Source organism: Antechinus flavipes, chromosome 2 (assembly GCF_016432865.1).
Source record: "Antechinus flavipes isolate AdamAnt ecotype Samford, QLD, Australia chromosome 2, AdamAnt_v2, whole genome shotgun sequence".
Taxonomy (NCBI): Eukaryota; Metazoa; Chordata; class Mammalia; order Dasyuromorphia; family Dasyuridae; genus Antechinus; species Antechinus flavipes.
Window position 1 is genome coordinate 635,315,143 of NC_067399.1, and position 19,436 is coordinate 635,334,578.

A 19,436-nucleotide genomic window follows, 5' to 3' on the forward strand; every position below is an offset into this window, starting at 1 on the left:
TATTGGATAATAGATAAAGGTGAGGGTTTTTTAAGGAGTGGTGGGAGAAAAGCCCTATATGATTAGATATTCTGGGGAGATTTTCCCCCCTTTCACTTGGCCGGTCAGCCCATAGTTCTTGCCCATGAACTGTTTTATATTTTCATCATAATTAGGATAAAGAGGTAGAGAAACATTAAATTTGCCAGTAATAGAAAGCAAGAATAATTAACATTTTGGATGAAAAAGCAAGGTCTTTAAATCAAGGATCAATGATACTTTTCAGGGACATTATAGAAAGCATTGCCTCAGAGGTGAAAGGGAATTTAAAGGACATTTGATCCAACCTTATCATTCTACAAATGAGGGTCATAAACTAAGAACCTGGGAAATAAATTAGGAGCTGGACTTGTTAACTTATGAAAGCCTAACCAGCTCTGAGACTCTCATTTTGCTTCTGTTTTGAAGAATATATATACCAAGGAAAATTTATTAGTGATATTAGCCTCTATAAAGGCTCCAAAAAGTAATGTTCTACTTCTCTTTGAGTAAAATATTCTACTTTTCTTTACCTTTTCCCAAGCAAATGCCAATAAAGAGAATTCTTATATGATGGTGGAGTGTTTCATTACAGTTTTTCTTTACATCTGCTTCACTATGATTATTTCATCCTTTGAAAAATATTACTAGCAATAGCTGCTGGTTAAGAGAAGAGGGCGTTTAATTCAAAACAAAAAATGTTTATACTGACTAATTTTTCAAATAGTTGTGCAATCCTGAAGAAGGCACGCTTATTTACTTCTCAGGATCTCAGTTTCCTTATTAGTAAGACATGGGTTTGGCCTGGATAATCTCTATGATGTCAGCTGGAAGATACTTTAAGATCCATCAAGATTACCTTTACAGAAGGGGAAACCAAGGCATAGAGATTTCCATGTTAAGTGACTTCCATGAGGTCACCTGGTTTGTATCTGAGGTAGAAAAGAGAATCTAAGCTTTCCTAACTCTATCTACTGAAAGATACCATGTAAGATGCAGCAAACAATTTAAAAGGATGAGTCTATGATCCTTGTGATAAAAATGTGAAGGTGAAAGACCTGATTTTGTAAATATTATATTAAAAAAAAACTTCTTAGGTTCCACCACTCATCACTTTAATTCTTACAAGTTAAAAATACATAGTCAGAGATGATATAAGTGCTTTGATATTTATTTAAGAATATCTCAAGTTTACACAGAGAGAAGTAGAAGGTATAATGGTCATAAATCAAGGGTCTTCCAGAACCCAATTATGCTTTATGGCCACTCCTTAACTTTTTCAAGCATGAGTTTCTACAGCTATGAAACAGCAGTAATATTTGTTACATCTTCCTTGTGGGTATGTGCTAGGGATAGGAACTGGATCAGTTATTTCATCGATATAAGGGATTCTTGAGAGAGAAAATTCTTTCACTACAGCAGGTGGGCAGTTGGTAGTCTTAAAAGAGTTCCCTGGAGTGGAGGTGTACATACATGCAGGCTGAAGGCTTGTGGCAACATTCTAAAGTGCAGCTAAAACCAGATTAAAATATAACTGAGAAATACTTAACAAAATAAGAAATACAATAAAGCAAAGATAATGATAATCATTATAAGTCTTATAAGACATTACAAGACTCATCAACATAAGTCACAAGGTGCCAGCAGAGATTCTTATGTACAGGAGAGTGACTGTGTTTCTATATGGGTTTGACACCCTTGGCTAGAAATACTAGCCAGTAGAAAGACCCATACCCCTCACGTGATAAAGGATCCAACTTGAACCAGATCCTTCTTGCCTAAAGACCAATTCTTTATCCATTCAACTGTGTTCACTCTCTACTTAGGAGCAAATAAAAAAGCATGAATATGTTCTGAACTACAAAAATCTGAAAGGCAGCAGCTCCTAATATTCCAGACCCATTCTTCAAATTATCCTAGGTTTGACCCTTGTGTCAATGAGACAGATAATTCTTAAACAAGCAACATGCCAGAATTATAGGTACTAAGACTGGGGTACACCTACTTTTTGGGGGGCAAGCGCTCCTTTCAGGGCATCACTCAGACAGCGATCACAGTAGTAACCCCTAGTATTTCAGCCTGTTAACACAGTAGTAGTCATATCTATCAACTGGTAGGGGAGCGAAAAGAGCAGATTCCTGCTGAGAGAAACCTAGCTGTTTGTGTGGGGATAAAGAAACCTCTTATGAGAGCCTCTGTATTTCAAGAAATGTGAAGCAGAGAGCCAGCCAGCTCTGCAGGAGGTCCCTCTACTTGGATGACTAGAGCCTGAAGTAAAAAACCTTTTCTGTCCCTGGCAAACATGCTGGGGAAATTAGAAATCTCCTTTTTTCAGATTAGAAGCCAAAATGCTTGTAAAGCTGGAGTAAACACTGTTGTGCTGGGTTATTTTGAGGGTGAGAGGGTGCATTTGGGAGATCTAGATTACATCTGCCATTGGTTTTTTCCTTCTTCCTCACTTTCTGAGCCTTATGCTTATTTTTTGCACCTGCTGGTTATTCCAGTGCGCTTTACTTTGAAAGAGGCAGCAAGGTATAAAGGAGACAGTCCTGGAGATGGCGTCAGGACAATTCTAGGTTAAAATATCTTGAAACATCTTCCTAGTTCTTTAACTAAGGATAATCATTTCATCTCTCTGCCCCAGTGTTCTTATTTGTCATATAGGAATAATGTGTGAATTATCTGCCTCATAATATTGTTATGACAATGAAATAACAAGGTAGAGTGAGGATGTTTCTAAGCTTTCAAGAACTTTATATATGTTAGTTGACATTAATATTATTTTTATTATCATCACTGACAATTTCTTATGCCACTTTTTAAAAAATGGAACAATTGGGCCATTGCTAGGAATTCAGAAGGCTTCCTGCCCATGGAAAATGGGCAGATTTAGAGGGAATTTCCTTTTTCACTTAAACATAAAGGACACTTCAATAATTTTATGTGAATTTACTCTCTGAACGCCTTGATCGTGGTCCAGAAAATTGGGTTCATAAAAAGAGAATTTTTCTGAAAGTAGTTTTAACTGATGTTTGGTCAATGTACAGTGATTTTAACACTTAGGATTTATGCATTACCCTAATAGGTTAGCTGCAGTAGAATATTATTATATTTTGTGAATTATAAAAGAAATTCTAAATCGTTCTCTTTAGAGCATATTCAAGTAAAAGTACTTTTTATTCTGATTCTTTGAAAAACCAGGAATAATTCTCTTCTAAGGAGAATACTTAGATAACCTAAATAATTACTTTTCTGTTTATGCCATACAGGAGAATGAGATACATCATTTAACCAATTAAAAGACACTTATTAAGCACCTTTTACAACCCTGATGTTGCATTAATCATTATGAGAGAAACCAGAAAAAAGATGACATATTTTCTATCCTTTAATAGTTTCCTGAAGAGAAAAGATGACATGTACATACAAAACAAAGAAAATCTAAGAGACTCCAACTTAATATATATTTAGTTATGAAGCCATATACAAAAATACCATATATGTGACATCTAGTTTGCTGTTTGTCCACAGGATCTCCCTTAGATTATGTGATGGTGGACCTGCTCTCTAATTTGTGGTAGTAGTTTGGAGACTTAGAGAATGCTTTGTGGAAGACTAGATGAGGCCTTCAGCATGAAGCAAGAGAAACTCACCCAAGGGAAGGCAGGATGGCTGGGATGTCCCCAGGAGTGAGAGGATTTCAGGAAAAATAGGGGCCACAAGAAAGGGAAACCGCAGCAGCACTTCTGGAGACCCCAGACTGAAATGGCGTTAGCATGCTGAGGAGGAGTGGATGGGGGAGCTAGGTCTCCTTTTACAATTTTTAAACTAATGACTCCTTGGTCCTTCCTCCAATCCTCAGCCAATCTACAAAAGGCATGTGGCGCATCTATCCCTGTCCCCAATTCTGAAAATGTCTTTGGGTTCCCAGGAAACCTCAAACATTTTCTCTGCAGGCTGTCCTCCAGACTCTCCAAAGACTTTCTCTTCCATGCCACAGAATGCTTTTCACTGTGGGAGCTCGTTTCTCTCTGGGGTTACTTCTCATATTAGAACTCTCATCCTCCCCCAAGGCTTCTTCCTCTGACTGACCAGTCTCTTGTAGAACCTCCATTTGAAGGAGGTCCTCTCCCTAATGCTCTCCATAGGAATTCCCCTACTATATTCCTGTACTGGGCATCTCCATCTCTCCCACACCTGGTTTTCACTTTTCTACTGTGCACTTCCTTTCTGCTTATATATATTTCCCAAGGCTTAGCTGGCACACAGTAAGCATTTAATGCTTAGACTTGATCTTCCTCTTTCAGAGTCTTGGACCAACAAGTCCCAAAAAAGTGGCTTAGTGAGCCGAATACCACAATCTGTGAATAAAGTTATGAATTACGCACAGGGCAACAGAGAAAGGCAGGCATGACAGTGAGTAGGCTACAATATATTACTAAAATGCATTATGCAGGAAAAATAGCTTCTGGGATGTTAGAGGAGAAATAGCTCCTCCCAGAAAAGAATATGGGTTGGTCCTATACTAAAAGTAAGAGATAACAATGGATCACTGGATTACTGTTACCATTCACATGTCATGTTAGAAGATGTAAAGGAGATTGGATTGGATGGATGACTCTCCACAGGGACTCACAGGGGAGATATGAATAAGTTGTGATCTCCACTGTGGGAAGAGGAAGGGGTTGTTGATTCATAACTATGGGTGAGTCACTGTCGTAACATACATGACATAAAGATAAAATAAAAAAAAGTCACTCCTCTCAAAGAAGGAAACAGCAGATGAGATAAGGAAAAGTTTCCTATTCTATAAGGTTTGTACCCTGGGCTCCATAGACTCCCAAGAAGTCTGTGGAAATAATTCTGCAGTTTTGTTAACTTGGATAAAAGAAAAAATATGTATATATATATGTGTGTGTGTGTGTGTGTGTGTGTGTGTGTGTGTGTGTGTATGTATATATATATATACTTACACTAATTTCTAAGGAAAAGTTAGGATTTCCTTATATAAATTTTATTTTTTTTTTCCTTATATAAATTTTAAAAACATTATTTTAAAACAGGGTTCATGATTTTCACCAAATTGCCAAAAAAAAGTCCATGCCACACAAAAAAGATTGCAAACCATTGTTGTAGAAGCAGGGAATTAAGCTAAATCTTGAAGGGCAATAAGGGTTCTAAAATAGCTAACAGGTTAAGGGAATATGTTTAAGTATGAGGGACAAGATACTGGGTCTGTATCCCAAAGAGATCATAAAAAAAGGGGAAAGGACCCACATGTGCAAAAATGTTTGTGGTATAGTAGTGGTAAGGAACTGGAAACTGAGTGGATGCCCATCAATTGGAGAATGGCTGAATAAGTTATGGTACATGAATGTGATGGAATATTATTGTTTTATAAGAAAGATTAGCAGGATGATTTCAGAGAGGCCTGGGCAGACATGAACTGATGCTAAGTGAAATGAGCAGAACCAGGAGATCACTGTACACAACAACAAGAAGGTGAAACCATGATGATCAACTGTGAAAGACTTGCCTCTTTTCAACAATGAAGTGATTCAGATCAATTCCAATAAACTTGTGATGGAGAGAGCCATCTGTACCCAAAAAGAGAACCGTGGGGACTGAATGTGAACCACAAAACAGTATTTTCACTTTTTTATTATTGTTTGCTTGCTTTTTTTTCCCCTTTCTTATTTTTTCCCTTTTTAATCTGATTTTTCTTGTGTAGCATGATAAATATGGAAATACGATTAGAAGAACTGCACATGTTTAACTTAGAGTGAATTACTTGCTGCCTTGGCAAGAAGAACGGAGGGAAGAGAGGGAGAAAAATTTCGAACACAAGGTTTTGCAGAGGTGAATGCTGAAAACTATTTTGAATGCATTTTAAAAATAAAAAAAAAACTATTATTAAAATTTTTTTTTAAAATATATGATGTATGGAAAGGTGCAGAGATGATATGTGTTTGGCAAAAATAGAAAGCCAGGTTGGCTGGTGTTAAATTGAAAGAAAGATTTAAATGCCAGAAAGCAGTATGTTATTCCAGGAAGGGTAGGAAGCCATTGAGTAATCTATGCTTTAAAGAAATAACTCTGGCAGCTCTAAGGAAAATGGATGGTAAAAGGAAGACTGGTTTAGGGAGACCAATTAGGAGGTTATTATAATGATGTGACTTATTTAGAACAGTGGCTATGTAATGGGAAAGAATATGATGAGAGCTATTTTATGGGTAGAGCTGAGAAGATTGATGAAATGGAGGGAAGGTGGTAAAAGAAAGGGAAATATCAAGATTGACTCTGAGATAGGGATACACAAAAAGGTGATAATGTATATTAAAATCTATATGCCAAAGAGGTCAACAGGGAAAAAAAAGTGTCTATATGTATAAAAATACAGCAGCTATATTTGTAGTTGCAAATAACTAGAAATTTGACAATTAATGGGATGTTCATCAGAAATTGTGTTGTATCAATTAATAGGATATTGTCATAAAAAATGATCAAGGTAATGATTTCAGAAAAAAACTAGAAAGATTTATATGATGTGACACAGAGTGAAATAAGCAGAACCAAGAGGACAATTTATGCAAAAATAATCATATTATAAATACTATGGTGAAAGACTCTAGAACTCTGATAACGCACTGGCCAGCAAAAATTTCAGAGAACCAATGATGAATCGTGCTACTCACCTCCTGATAGATTAAGGACTTAGTGTATAGAACAAAACATATATTTTTCCTAAAGTAGGAATTTATTTTGTTCAATTATACATATAGTTACAAAGATTTGTTTTGCTGATATATTCTTTTCCTAGTGGGGACAGAAATTGGAAAGGAGAGAAAATAGGTTTTCGCTAATTTAAAAAAAATTTAAAGGATGATAACAGTTAACAAAACCACCAACACAAAGAAATGAATGTTTATGCATTTTCTATACATCAATAATATTTTCCATAAAGTATAAGAATTTGAAGAATTAGACTAATTTTTACTTATTATCTCGAAACCCTAGCACATTTACTACAGCTTATTAGACAATTTAGAACAAGGTACTCAAAATTTGGGAAAGTATGAGGACAATTTAGTCAAACTTCAGACATCTTAGAGTCTTGAAAAATCAATATAAAGTCAATTTTTTTGTTTGTTTTTGCCTACTATGTTTGAAACAATGCTAGAGTTTCATTTGATACATAAAAAATATTTAGGCAGCATATATGTAACTGGAATGTTGTCAATAAAGTTATTATAATTTTCAGAATTCTTTGGTGATTTGTGATTGATTAGATAAAAGTTTCTGAACTTTCTTTGCTCTAAAATAGGAGGTTTTATTTAACCTGATATCCACAAAGGAACTATCTTTGCATATATTTTGAAAATAAAAAGCTACTCTTAAAAAAAAAAGAAAAGAAAAGAAATCCCAACCCTATGTGAAAAAGTGTGGTATGAGATAAAATACACCTTATCACTTAAGGTTTTTTCTAATTATTTAAGAGTGTGACTCTCCTCTTGCTATAGCTACTATAAAGTAAACAAAATTAGTTCCTCCTATTTGTTATTAGAGGATTTTAATTCCTACCCAAATTGTATGACTTCTTTTTCTCTACAGGCCAAGAAATCTCAAAATACTGGCTACCTAAATTTTGGCCTATATTTCTCTGTTTTTAAAAGGTTCAATTATTATCCTTGTTATAAATGCTTTTGCATTCTGAGAAAAAGCAACATAAGATTTTTCAGGAAACATAATGCACTTTGAAAATAAATGAATGGCAATGTTACCATTAGTCACACAGTGACTCAGTGCCACTAGGACACATAACATCATGATACACGGCAGAGTAGAAGGCCTAGATCCTCCTTAGTAGGTTTTATATTCTAAGTATCTATAAAAGAAATGGTTATGTCAAAAACAGGAAGCGATCAGTTTGGGAAATCATTTGTAATTATGATGAATAATTTGTTGTAGGTAATTAATAGGAAAAATAGATACAGTTGTTGGTAAGTTAATTCTGATATTTTAATTCTTACCTTTCCTTTAAATCACACACAAAAAAGTAGAATCACTATTATGGGGCAGACCACCATTCAATATAGTAATGTTTTGCTTATTTAGTTCTTAAAATCAGGTCATGAACTAAGAGCTAAAAGGGATCTTAGAGATCATCAGGATAACACCACCTTTATTTTTATTTCAGGAAGGAAGCTTTCCTACCATTATCTCATTTGATTATTACAACAATCTAGGAAGAAAGGGCTAAGAATGATCTTTATTTTTATTTTAAGCAAACTGAAGCAAAGAAAGGTTAAATGACTTGCCATGGATTGCAAAGCCAGTGAAAGATGGAGGGCCACATCTGAATTCAGTTCTTCTCAAATTCAGTCCCAGTGCTCAGTCCTGCATCTTATCTGCCTGTTTTATTTTACAAATAAGAAACCAAGGCCTAGAGAGGTCAAAGTGCTATTTTCTTAGGCAGATAAAATGAACTGGCAAATCCGAATTTTAAAATAGGGAAAGTAAAAGCAAAAGATAATAAAACATCTGGTTGTGTAGCCATGGTAAAAAGTATTTGGATATTTAAATAATTAAAAAAGATTCAAGGACTTTTGTGTCACACGACAAGACAGAGGTCTAGATGTTTTATGCCTAGAAATTATGTGCCAGAGATAAAGCCATTTCAGGCTGCCTCCATAACCTTCCCCCCTATATGTTTAGCAGTTATACAAGTCAACCCCTGACTTGCAATAGTACTCTACTCTATAGCCAAAAGCCCCGAATCTCCACCCTAGGGTCCTCCCAGTGCTGGGAAGGGAAAACTAGCAAAAGGATTTCAGGCTGTGACAGCAACAAAACAACACTACACTCCAGTGCTTAAAAACAGGGAGGGGATACCGGGCTGGACTTGCTCTCTGCTCTTGCTAGAGAAACTGGCTCTACTGGCCATCCTCTCCTTTCTTCCTGGTGCCTCTAGCAGAAGTCTGATCAACAACCTATGGATGTTTAGGCCCAGAACAGGGAGACCTTGTGAATAGGGGTAGAATGGGACTCATCTGCATAGCATGCATAGGCTTGGGGAAAGGGCTCAGCATCCAGCAGGGCCACTGTGACTCCTCAGAAGTCACTAAACTTCTACAAGTGAACTATAAAATCTCCAGCAAGGGAGAAAGTTAGGATTCCCTGAGATTTCACCCCTCAGAAGCAGAAACTGTCATCAAAGGAGAGGGAATTAGAAAGTGAAAAAGGCAAGGATGGGGAGCTGAAATTACGAAAGATAAGAAGAGGGGGGAAAAAAACCCCAAAAGACCTTAAGCATAATCTGATAAATAAGCATCCATAAAGAAACATTAATAGAATTAGAACACATAGATAATTGCACAATAGTATACTAAGAGATTTCAATTTTCCTTCTTAATTTTAGCTAAGTATAATAGAAAGATAAACAAAAAAGGAAAAATAAAAAATAAAAATAAAAAAAACTAAACAAATGCTGGAGAAACCAGAGCTAAAAGACTTATTATATATTCTCTGAAGTGGAATTATCAAAGAATATACATACTGCTTAGAAATACGTATAACTTTTGTAAAAATTGACCATGTATTAGGGCACAGAGACATTACAAATAAATGTACCAAAGAGGTAAAATAAAATAAAAGTAGTGATCAGTTCAGGGGTAACAAACAAAAGATACAAATCCAAATGGAAAGTGAACAGTGAAGTCTTAAATAAACGAGTCAAAGAATAAATCACAAAAACAATCAATAATTTCATTAAAGAAAATGACAACAATGAGACAACATACCAAAATCTGGGGATGTAGCCAAAGAAGTACTTAGGGGATAATTTATAGCTCTAAAAGTGTACATCAATAAAAGAGAGAAAAAACAGATCAATAAATTAAGCACACTACTAAAAAAACAAACAACAACAAAAATCCCTAGAAAAAGAAGAAATTAAAATTTAAAATCCCAATTAAATATCAAAAATGGAAATCCTGAAAAATTAAAGGAGATATTAATAAAATTGAAATTTAAAAAAACAACATCAGACTAATAAATAAAACTAGGAACTACTTTTCCTATCCAATCCTATTCCTATTCCTATCCTATACGCTAGTCCTATATTCCAGAGGAATAGGAATATTCCTATTCCTATCCTATACTCCAAAAAAAACCCCAATAAAATGGACAAACCACTGGTTAATGTGATTTTTTTAAAAAGAAGAAAATCAAATTACCAGGATCAAAAATGAAAAGGGTGAAGGTACCACGAATGAAGATATAATTAAAGCAATTACTAGGAATTATTTTGCCCAAGTGTACGCCAGTATAACTGACACTATAAGTGAAATAGATGAATATTTACAGAATTACAAATTACCTTGGTTAACAGAAGAGGAAATAGGATACTTAAATAAGCATATCTCAGAAAAAGAAATTGAACAAGCCATAAATGAGCTTCCTAAGGAAAAAAATTCCCAGAACCAAATGGATTTGCAAGTGAATTCTACCAAACATTTAAGGAACGTTTACGATACTCTATATAAAGAACAATTATCAACACCATATGAATTATTTAGAAAAATAGATAAAAAAAGAATCCTACCAAATTCTTTCTGTGACACAAATTTAGTTTTGATACCTAAACTAAAAAGAACAAAAACAGATAAAGAAAACTATAGACTAGTTCCCTAATGAATACTGATGCAAAAGTTTTAAATAAAATACATAACAAAGATCATATAATATGACTAGGTGGCTGTCTCAATATTATTAAAACTATAAATATAACTGACCATATCAATAATAAAAAAAATCATGATTGTATCAATAAATGCAGAATTTTTGACAAAAAACATTTGTTATTAAGAGCACTAGAGAGCATAGGAATAAATGGAGCTTTGGCAAAAATAATAGGTAGTATCTATCTAAAACTAGGATCAAGCATTATTTGTAATAAGAGATAAACTAGAAGCCTTCCCAATAAGATCAGAGGTTTCACTGTCAACACTATTACTCAAAATTAATACTAGAAATGTTAGTTTATAGAAATAAGGCAAGAAAAAGAAATTGAAGGAATTAGAATAGGCAATGAAGAAACAAGATTATGAATCTTTGCAGACAAAATGATGGTATACTTACAGAGTTACAAAGAATCAACTAAAAAATTAGTTTAAAGAGCACTTAAAAGTTGCAGGCAGGATATAAATAAAATCAAACTAATCATCAATATTTCTATGTCACCCACAAAGTCCAGAAAGAAGAGACACTAAAAAATACTTGAGAATCTATAAAACATTTTTCACACAAATAAAGACATTTAAATATCTAGAAAAATATACATTGCTTTTCGGTAAGCCAAGCCAACACAATAAAAATGACACTTCTATTTAATTTACTTATTCAGTGACATTCAGAACTAGTAAAAATAACAAAATTCATCTGGAAGAAGAAAAAGCTTAAGAATGTTAAAGGAATCAAAGAAAGAAAATTTGAAGGAAGGTGACCAGATTTCAAAGCAGGTATCAGATTTCAAACTATATTTCAAAATTGTAATCATGAAAACAATCTTTTTTTTTTTTTAATTTAAGAAATAGAGTGATGTATCAGTGGAACAGATTGGATACACAGAACCAATATACAGTATTAAATAACCATGATAAACTAGTGTTTGATCCAGCAATCCTAGTACTAGGTTTATATCCCAAAAAGATCAAAGAAAAAAGAAAATAATTTATATGTACCAAAAAATATTTATTACTATTCTTTTTTTGGTGGCAGAGAATTGGAAATTAATGGGATATCCATCATTTGAGGAATGGCTGAATAAGTTCTGATATATGATTGTGATGGAATACTACTATGCTATAAGAAATGATCAGCAGTATAATTTCAGAAAAATCTGAGATGTATATGAATTAACGCAGAGTGAAATGAGCAGAAGCAGAAAAATACTGCAAAGAATAACAATATAGTGATAATCAACTATGAAAGGCTTTGCTATTCTGATCAATACAATTATCCAAGATATCAAAGGATTCTGAATGAAAAAAACCTATCCATCTCTCCAAAGAGAGAATTGATGAAGTGATGAGGACAGAATGAAATACAATTTTTTTTAGTTTTCTTTTTCTTTTTGCAACATGGCTAATATGGAAATATTTTGTGGTTTATATATATATAATTGATATATTGCTAGACTTCTCAATGAGTGGGGCAGGGACTGGAGAAAAAGAATTTGGACAGAGCGCAAAAAAAACTTTAAGTGACTGCTAAAATAAATAATAAATATATACATACACACACACACACACACACACACACATATATATATATATATATATATATTTTTTTAAACGATCAGGGGGATGGGTGTTCGTTGATTCTTTTCTGTGGATTTGAAGAATTGAAAGCAAAGAAGAATAAAAGAAATACACTAGGATAGAAAGGAAGGAAGAGGTGGAACTTCTTGTTTCTCATGCATGGGATAGCTGAGAAGAATATTCAAAAAATATAGAAAGAAGTAAAGGGAGTAGCCATCAGATAAACTTCTCACCTAAATGGACACACACAAAGAGTCTAGTGTATAAATATGTCAAACTCAATAGGAAAATAAGAAGGAATGGGGGAGGAGGGACTAAGAGAAAAGATTATAATAATAGAGAGGAAATAGGTAAAAACAAAGCTAAACTGGATTTAGATAAAAAGGATAACATCATAAGCAAATTATAGGAGCAATGGAAAAAAAATGCCTTTCAGATCAATAGAAAAGGAAAGAGGTGATAACCAAATAAAGGACTGAGAAATTCACAAAAGATAAAATGAATAATTGTATTATAGGCTTACTTCAAAGATAATATTGCAATAAAGTAAGTCACACAAAGTTTTTGGTTTGCCAGTGCCCATAAGTTTTGTTTATTCTGTACCATAGTCTACTGTATACAACTATATTATGTACATATCTTAATTTTTAAAAATGCTTTATTGCTAAAAAATTTCTCGGTAGCTTATGATGCTGTTTAATAGCAACTTACCCATAGTAGAATTTCTTTCAAAAGTGGAATCAACCCTCTCAAACCCTATTGCTGTTTTATCAACTAAGTAAATGCAATATTTTTCAATATTGTTGTGTCTCAGAGAACAGGTCAGAGAAGAGAGAGAAAAAGAAGAAACAGCCAATTGATGAAGCAGTCAAGATACAACACACAATAATTATCAATTAACTTCACCATCTTGTATGGGCATGATTCATAGTGTCTCAAAACAATAAAAAAAAGTAATGTCAAAGAACATTGATCATAACAGAGATGACAACAATGGAAAATTTTGAAATATTGGAAGAAATAACAAAATGTGACACAGAAATACAAGGTAAGCACATGCTATTGGAAAAAATGGCACCAAAAGACTTCCTCAATACAGAGTTGCCACAAACTAATTTGTTTTTAACAATAAAGCAAAGCACAAAAAAATAAAGCATGCCTGTATACATTAAAACATTTTTGCACAAACCAAATCAATGTAGTTAAAATTAGAAGGAAAGCTAGCAACAATGAGAAAATCTTTGCAGAAGTTATTCTAATGAAGTTTTCATTTTTAAGATATACAGAGAACTGAGTCAGATTTAAAAGAATAAGCACCATTAATCAACTGATAAATGGTCAAAGAATATGAACAAGAAGTTTTCAGAGGAAGAAATCCAAATAATCAACAGACATATTTTTAAATGCTCTAAATTACTGATCGGAGGGTGCAAATTAAAACAATTCTAAACTTCCAACTCACATCTGTCAAACTGGAAATGCTGCCAAAAAAAAAAAAAAAGGAAAATAATAAATGTGGAGGGGCTGTGAGAAAACAAGTACATTAATGTACTGTTGTTGGTGAAGCTGTAAATTGATTCAGCCATTTTGGAAAGCAATTTGGGACTATGGTCTAAATGTTATTAAACTACGTGACACTTGCTCTAACAATTCCACTATTAGGTCTATACTATAAAGAGATCCCCTCCACCCTGCCAAAAGGCAAAAGAAGACTATACTTAAAAATATTTATTGCAGCTTTTTTTTTTTTGTGGTGGCAAAGAAATAAAACCATCAATCGAATTTTGCTGAACAAATCAAGGTATATGAAGGTGATGGAATACTATTTTATGTGAAATGATGAAGGTGATGATGTCAGAAAAACCTGGGAAGACTTGTATGAACTGATGCATATTAAAGAGAGCAGATCTAGAAAAAGAATTTATATAATAACATCATAATTACAAATAACATAATAAAACTAAAGACTTCTGATCAATGCATTGACCAATCATGATTCTAAAAGATTCATAATAAAACACACTACTTATCTCTTGACAGAGAGATGATAAACTCAATGTATATATGAGGGGGGATTGAAAGGAGCATGAGAATAGACAAATTTATTTAAATGCACATTTAAGGTTATTTTTCTTTTTTAAATGGAGGTGGAAAATGAGAGAGAAAGTAAGTTTTTCTTAATTGAAAAAATAAATACATTTGGTATTTAAAAAGACAAAGATGAGAACAAAAATAGTTTTGAAAGTAGATTTTAAAAAGTAAGCAGCATGAAATTTCATATACAATTCTCATTTTGCATTCTGCTGAATTTAAAAAAATACATTTTTTGGCATTTTAAGTTCAGAATAAAATTACTCTGCCTCAGTCAACAAAAACATTGAATAGTTCAAATAAATGAAGTTTTATTGTATTTAAACATTCATGTCACTCATATAATTGTTATTTAGTAAAGAAAAATTATATTTGGAAAACTAAGATGATACCACATGACAATTCTGTAATTTAAGAATTCACTTAAATAACAGAAGCTAAAATTTTATTTGTCATTTCTGTGAGAATAACATCTGCTTTCTGTCACAAGGTTTTTAATTTCTGGATTAAGTAATTATATTTTAAAATGGCAACAAGACATCATGATGCATTATAGAAAGGAAAATGCTACAGAATTGCTAAATAGTACTTAACAGCTCATTTGAGGTTTGGAATCAAAGCCTGTTACAGTCTAAGAGAAAGGGATCTAATAGGAAACAAAAGAAACTGGAATTTAGACCTGTAGTTCTAGCTCTGTTTGAAATTCAATGGTTGATCTTAAATAAGTCACTTCATGTCTCTCTGAAACAGCTCTATTAATGTTTTTCTTTGATGTGAAGTTTCATATACCTATGCCTTTAAGAAAAAAACAAAAACAAAACCTACACCTAACAACAATGCTCAGAAGGACAAAATTGACTACAAGTGTCATATGAAACATGTTACTAGGACTGGAGTCAAAAGACCTGGTGGGAAATGTTTTTGAATTATGTGGTCAAGAGAAAGTTACTGTATTTTCTGTTACTATTCTAAATAAAAGTCTACAAGTACCTTTGACAATATAGCAATGCTTATAAATGTTTCATATTTAATCCTAAAATTCTAAGCAAAAGAATCTTGCTTAGTAATATATATGACTATTAATTATTTTGATATAATGAAGGGGCCTTGTCTCTATTCTGCTATAAAACTTCATTTGAACCCAAATTTCAGGTAATGCTTCATTTGACACATTTATTTCCAGGATTATCATATAATTACTAGTTTAAGGCCAGATCAGTTTTATTTTTACATTTGACTTAACAATTTAAATCAATACCAATAAGGACATTCTGTTGTCAAAAGCAAACTATTGTTCAGACAACCAGTTCCCCTAGGCTTTGTATTAAAAGAAAACTACCTTAGACAGATTCAATCATGATATGGTCAATGATCATTTTGTGGAAAGAATATAAGGTATTAATTCAGATAAAGCACGAAACCATCAAGGAACATTAAATAAACTACTTAATATAAACAGTGCAAAGTATAACAAATTATGAAAACCTACAGTACATATACCAAATAAAAGACAGCTAAAAATATTGGTTTTTTCAAAAAATAGAAAAAAGAAAATTGGCTATTTGTATTTCAATTCACATATATATTGTCTATTATATATAAGGCTACTCAAAGACAACAAAAAGGAGAAAATTCTTGTTTTTCAGTATCTTACATAAATTTCAGAATACAAAATAAACCCATGCAAATTATTATCATCTTTGTATGTTAGCAATAAAGCCCAGCAAAGGAAGAGAAAGAGAAATGTCATTCAAAATAACTACAGACTTATATATACAGATTATAAAATCCCTAGGAGTCTCTCTGCCAAGACATATACAGAAACTAAATGAACACAATTAAAAAATGCTCTTCACACAAATTAAGATACATCTAAATATCCAGAGAAATATTAATTGCTCCTGGGTAAGCTGAGATATACAATAAAAATTAATTTATTCAGTATTATACCAAACTACTAAAGAATTAATTTGTAAAACTAGGAAAAAATAACAAATTCATCTGGAGAAACAAAAGGGCAGGATTATCAAGGTAATCAATGAAAAAAGTGCAAAGGAAGGGGGCATAGCACTATCAGATCTGAAACCATATTAAAAAGCAGCAATCATTAAAACAATTAAATAATGAATAAGAAATAGAATGGTTAACCAATGGAATTGATTAGATATATGATATGTAGAAGCAAATGAGCACAGTAGCTGCTTGGTGTTTGATAAACCCAGAGTTGTAATTATCAAAATAATTTGGTACTGGTTAAAAAATGGAGTAGCTGGATCCTTGGATCAATGGAACAGATTAAGTATTAAACATACAGAAGCAAAAGAGCACAGTAACCTACTGATTGGTAAATATAAAACTTATGCAAGAATTCACTATTTAATAAAAACTGATGAGAAAACTAGAAAATAGTTTTAGCAGAAAGTGGGCAAAGGCAAACCTCTCACACCATATATCAAAATAAGCTCACAATGAGCATGTTTTATATATGTATGTAATATATAATAAGTGAAGCATGAAAGAAATTACCAATGAGATCTTTGGAAGGGGCAAGAGTTCAAGACCAAAAACAGAAAAAGAAAGCTTCACTGGAAATAATTTTTTAAAAAACATCCATTTTAAGTTTTTTGTGCATATCTTCTGACCTAGCAATGTCTCTACTGGGTCTGTATCCCAAAGAGATCATAAAAAAGGGAAAAGGACCCATGTGTGCAAAAAAAAAAAAAAATGTTTGTAGCAACCCTTTTTGTAATGGCAAGGAACTGGAAACTGAGTGGATGCCCACTAGCTGGAGAACGGCTAAATAAAATACCGTATATGAATGCAATGGAACATTTTTGTTCTATAAGAAACAATCAGCAAGATGATTTCAGAAAAGCCTAGAGAGATTTACACGAACTGATGCTAAGTGAAGTGAATAGAACCAGGTGAACAATGTACACAGCAACAAGATTATATGATGATCAATTCTGATGGATGTGGCTCTTTTCAACAATGAGATGATTCAGGTCAGTTTCAATGGTCTTGTGATGGAAAGAGCCATCTGCATCCAGAGAGAGGAATGTGGAGACAGAGTGGATCACAACATAGTATTTTCACTTTTTTTTTGATTGTTGTTTGCTTGTTTTTTGTTTTCTTTCTCATTTTTTCCTTTTTTTCTTATTTTTCTTGTGCAGCATGATAATTGTGGAAATATGTATAGAAGAATTTCATATGTTTAACATATATTGAATTACTTGCTATCTAGAAGAGGGAGATGGGGGAAAGGGAGGGAGAAAAAAAATTGGAACAAAAGGTTTTGCAAGGGTGAATGTTGAAAACTATGCATGTATTTTGAAAATAAAATGCTTTATCAAAAATATTTTTAAATATGAAGATTTTTTTCCATACACAAAATCAATACAACTAAAATTAGGAAAAAAAAGCAGGAAAATAGGGGAAAGGGAGAACCTTTGTAGCAAGTTTCTCTGATAAAGGTGTCATTATTAAAATATATAGGCATCTGAGCCAAATTTACAAGAGCCATTACTCAAATGACAAATGATTAAAGGAGATGAACAGGCAGTTTTCATAGAAAGAAAGCAAAGCTATCAAGAGCTAGATGGGAAAAATGCTCTAAATCACTAATAATTACAGAATTATAAACTAAAACTTTGAGGTACTATTTCATACCCATCAAATTGGACAAGACGATAGAAAAAGAAAATGGCAAATGTTGGAGGCAATATGGGAAAATAATATATTGCTAGTAAAGCTATGAAATAAATCAATCATTATGGAAAGGAATTTGAAACTATGCCGAGGGGGGGGAGAGAGAGACAGGAGAGGAAAGGAGAGGAGAGGAAAGGAGAGGAGAGGAGAGGAGAGGAGAGGAGAGGAGAGGGGAGGAGAGGAGAGAAGAGGGGAGGAGAGAAGAGAGGAGGAGAGGAGAGGAGAGAGTGGAGGGAGAAGGAGAGGGAGAGGGAAAGAAAGGGAGAGTGGGAGAGGGAGAGGGAGAGAGAGAAATGGGGAGAGAAAGGGAAAGGAGAGGGGGAGAGAAAGGGAGAGGAGACCCATATGCACAAAAACATTTATAGGACCTCTTTTTGGAGTAACAAAGACTTGAAAACTGAAGGGATATCCTGTAATTAGGGAATGGTTGAACAAATTATTGCATATGAATGTTATGGTATGAACACCATTGTGCTAAAAGAAATAATGCAGGGGATGGTTTCAGAAAAAAATCTGGAAAAGAGTTATATGAACTGATATCAGTTGAAGTAAAGTGAGGAAAAATAGGAAAACAATTCAGCAATTCTGAAAAGATAATCTACTATGAAACTGATCAAATGATCAACACAATGACTCACAACAATTTCAAAGGACTCATTATGAAAAAATACTATCCACCTGCAATTATTAATCTGCATTTAAATGATGGACTCGATGACTTTCTTTTTCTTGCCTTTCTTGCTTCCAGAAAATGGCTAATACAGAAATCTGTTTTTCATGACTTCGTGTTTATAATAGGGTTTGTATTTCTTGCTATATCAATAGGGGAGGTTGGAGTGAACATAATATGAAATAAGACTGGAAAAGGAGAGGTCATAACGTGAGGAGTATTAAATACTAAGATGAAGATTTTTGTATTTTGTCTGAGCAGGGATTCATAAACTTGAGTACACAGACACCTAGGGGATTCATGGATAAATTTCATGGAGTCCCTGAATATGCTTATATGGTTTATAAATGTAATGGAGTATCATTATTGTGTAAGCTCTTTGAGAGCAGAGGCTGTCTTTTGTATTTTTTTTGTTCTCCCTAATGCATAGCACACAGCAGTCACTTAATAAATGATATTCAATCTTGGATTAAAGAAAAGTCACTATAGAATACCTGACAAAAAATTCATTAAACCAAATACTTTTTTAAGTTCAAGATCTATTCACAACCCATAAAAGTTTATGCTTCTGGTGATAAATTAAAAATCAATAAGCAAATGAAGATTAAACCTTTAACAAAAAAAAATCT

At 33.1% G+C, this 19,436-nt stretch overlaps 1 protein-coding gene across 3 annotated transcripts in view; it reads right to left on the reverse strand.

Annotated features, from left to right (window-relative positions):
• Window positions 1–19,436, reverse strand: part of KAT6B (lysine acetyltransferase 6B) — a 224,798-nt gene that overhangs the window by 134,911 nt on the left and 70,451 nt on the right. The window lies entirely within an intron of this gene.